Genomic DNA, 3,912 nt, shown 5'->3' with positions numbered 1-3,912 from the left:
GTTCTGTTTGCTTCCTCTTTTTCCCCTCTTTGTCCCAAAGGAGAATGTTGGGCCACTTCCACCCTCCTGACGTGCAGCTGCTGGGGTAGGAAATAATTATCCTTTTCTTGGGTGCTGGGTGAGCAGTTCTGGTTCCTGAAGATGTCAGACACATCCCACAGCTCATGCTGTGAAATCCCAATTCCTGCCTTATCCCTATTTTCTGTCCTCTCCTTTGGGCTGCCTGTGGTCCTTGGCTCCTTCCCCAGCAGGTTTGGGGTGGCAGAAGTGACACCCAGCCCCTGACAAGGCCTCCTGCCCTCCCAGGCCCAGCTTTCTCTGTCTGAAAGGAACCCTGAGGAAATCCTGGATATTTTTTTCTCCCCATTCTTCCACTTGGTCTGAAAGGGATCAGCTGGCAGCAAACCGGGGATGAGGAGGGGGATGTGGTGGTGTCAGCCCCTGCTCTGTGGGGTCAGACTGAGAGTTGTCTGTGTTTCCTACACTTTGAATTCACACCCACTCCAGCTCTGTTTTCCCAAGGGATTCTGTGGAAATGGGAGAGCTTGTGCCATGAGCTCAGCTGCCACCAAGGAGCTTTTCCTCCTCCTCCAGCTGCAGGTGCCAGCCCCGTGTTCCCTGTCCTGCCTTTCCTGGAGGGAATTTCATGCTTTGAGTTTTGCAGCCCGGTTTTGCTGGTAAGTTCATGGCAGCTGATGGATTTTGAGAACAAACCCTGGCTGTGGAGCTCCGAACTGCCCAGGTTCAGGCAGGAACTCCTCCTAATCCTTGCCCTGTGCTGTGACCCAGCTGTCCTGAACCTCTGTGGGTGATGGGCTCTGCTCCTGGTTTAATGTCACCTTGTCCCTCCAGAGCCCCTGTGGGGTCAGTCCCGAGGGGTTTGATTGTTTGGGATTCAGTCTTGAGGGGTTCAGTCCTGTCCCGTGGGATTCAATCCCGTGGGGTTCAATCCCGTGGGGTTCAATCCCGTGGGGTTCTCCCCGAGCAGCCGCTGCCGGGCGAGGCTGAGCCGCGCTGTGTCCGCCAGGGGGCGCCCGGAGACCGGACACGGGATTGGGATCGGCACGGACACGGACACGAGTGGGACTGGGATGGGAATGGACACGGACACGGACACGAGTGGGACTGGGATGGGAATGGACACGGACACGGACACGAGTGGGACTGGGATGGGAATGGACACGGACACGAGCGGGATTGAGATGGGAATGGACATGGACATGGACACGAGTGGGATTGGGATGGGAATGGACATGGACATGGACACGAGTGGGATTGAGATGGGAATGGACATGGACATGGACACGAGCGGGATTGGGATGGGAATGGACACGGACACGAGTGGGACTGGGATGGGAATGGACACGGACACGAGTGGGATTGGGATAGGAATGGACACGGACACGAGTGGGACTGGGATGGGAATGGACACGGACACGGACACGAGTGGGATTGGGATGGGAATGGACACGGACACGAGTGGGACTGGGATGGGAATGGACACGCATGTGGACACGAGTGGGATTGGGATGGGAATGGACACAGACACGGACACGAGTGGGATTGGGATGGGAATGGACACAGACACGGACACAAGTGGGATTGGGATGGGAATGGACACGGACACGGACACGAGTGGGATTGGGATGGGAATGGACACGGACACGAGTGGGATTGGGATCCACACAGACATGGACATGCGTGGAATCAGGATCCACATGAATATGGGCACTCGTGGGATGGGGATCCACATGGATATCACCATGTGTCAGACAGGGATTCACATGGACACTGACACTTGTGGGACCGAGATCCACGCAGACACTCGTGAGATCAGGATCAAATGACATTTCTGGGATCAGGATCCATGTGGACGTGGACCCTCAAGGGATCAGGGTCTGCGTGGGCACTCGTGGGGTTGGGGGCCGCACAGACGTGTGAAATGTTGCACCCTGAGGCTCTTGGGTGAGGCCACCTGAAACCAGGAGGAACCTGTGGGACACTCCGGTGGGACTCAGCCCCTCTGTCCCTACTCCAGCACCAATCCACTGTCCCACATCCCACCCCTCTCCAGCTGATCCCAAGTGAACCAGTTCCCATCATCCCATCTCCAGTACCTGAAGGACAACCCCAAATTCCCTCCTTTCTCTCTCTCCCTTCATATCTTACCTCTCTTGGAAGCATTTCCCTCCATGGGTCACTTCTCCCTGAAGCTTTCTGCCACCTTGTCATCCCTCTCCTCACCTCCAGGAACCCAAATTATTCCTGCCCGGGGACACCAGGGCTGCAGTCCCTCGTGTGTCCCCTGTCCCTCGATGCCAGCCCTGCTCCCAGCCTGTCAGGGTGCTTTTCCTGATCTCCCAGGACCCCGAGCTCCATTCCCGGCCTGGCTCAGCCCTGTGTGCTCCTGCTAATTAGAAACAAACGAGGGGATGCTGCTGAGCGATGAGCTGGGTGGATCCGCTCCGTTTAGGAGTTCTTGGCTAAATAACACGGAAATTTCATTTTCTGGAAAAGAGAGGCCTTGGATATTGCTCGTGCGCCTTTCCAAGGGTTTTTGCTGTGAAGGGAAAACTTGGCTTTGCTTGGGACATTTCCCAAGGATTCTCACATGGACAATGTGCTTATTTCAGCCATGATGGATGGATGGATGGATGGATGGATGGATGGATGGATGGATGGATGGAGGCACTGGAGCAGCACACAAGCAGCCAGAGCGGGTCCCCGCTGTGCTGACAGAGGATTTAACCCTTTTTATTTAACCCTTAAAGCTTTAACATAACCTTCCCTGCACGGAGAGCGGCGTTTCAGGGGGAGCGTTCTGCGGGGCGAGCTGCAAATGAGGCACGGGCGGTGCAGGATGTACCGGGAATTGCTCCATCACCGCTCCTAATGGCTTAACCAGCAAAATCCATATTCATAAATCACGCCAGGAGCGGGAGCCGGCCTCTGCTCAGCGGTGCAGCCAGGAAAAAAGGCAGATTAGGAATTGCAGGGAGCTGCTGCAGCTGCCACGGCTCGGCCTTGGCATTAAAGGGAGCCCAAGGAGAGGAGATGCAATCAAAGCTGTCTGGCGGCTGCTGGAGGATTAGCTGAGTCAAGCAGCAAAGAGCTGAGCTCATTTATCGGGCTATTTTCGGGAGCCTGGATGGAATTTTACCCTCAATTAGCGATCTCGCACTTGGGCAGAGGGGGATCATCCCAAATGGGCTCTTTCCGTGTGCTGGCTGCTGGGGTTGGGCATTGCAGGGGAGAGATGGAGCTCGCTGGGGTGAGCTGGGGAGGGCTGGAGGGGAGCCAGGGAGGAAGGGATGGCTCTGTCCTCTCTGGCCGAGGGGATTGGGGCGCAGGGAGCGTCACAAATGTGTTGGCAGAAGGACATGGGGGTCTCTCACTGGGTCAGGCCAGCTGGGGCTTTTTCTGTCCCTCTCAGGCACACAGGATTCATCGTTTTCCAGCCTGAAAATGACCCCTAGAATGTCACTGGGAAACCCAGCACAAGGTCTGGCCCTGCCCCTTTGCAGCTGAGCTTTGGGTTATCACAGAATCCTGGAATGGTTTGGGTTGGGAGGGGACTCAAAGCTCATCCCATCCCACCCCTGCCATGGTAGGGACACCTTCCATGTCCCAGGGTGCTCCCAGCCCTGGCCTGGGGACACTTCCAGGGATGGGGCACCCACAGCCAAGGCCTCCCACCCTGCCAGGGAACAATTCCTATTCCCAGTATCCCATCCAGCCCTGCCCTCTGGCAGTGGGAGCCATTCCCTGTGTCCTGTCCCTCCATCCTTGTCCCCAGTCCCTCTCCAGCTCTCCTGGAGCCCCTTCAGGGGCTCTGGGCTCTCCCTGGATCTTTCTCAGTGAGCCAGCCCAGGGTGATCCTGCAGCTTGACCCAGAGCTGCCTCAGTTTCCCC

The sequence above is a fragment of the Melospiza melodia genome, chromosome 13, assembly GCF_035770615.1.
Source record: "Melospiza melodia melodia isolate bMelMel2 chromosome 13, bMelMel2.pri, whole genome shotgun sequence".
NCBI lineage: Eukaryota > Metazoa > Chordata > Aves > Passeriformes > Passerellidae > Melospiza > Melospiza melodia.
This window is presented reverse-complemented; position numbering follows the sequence as displayed.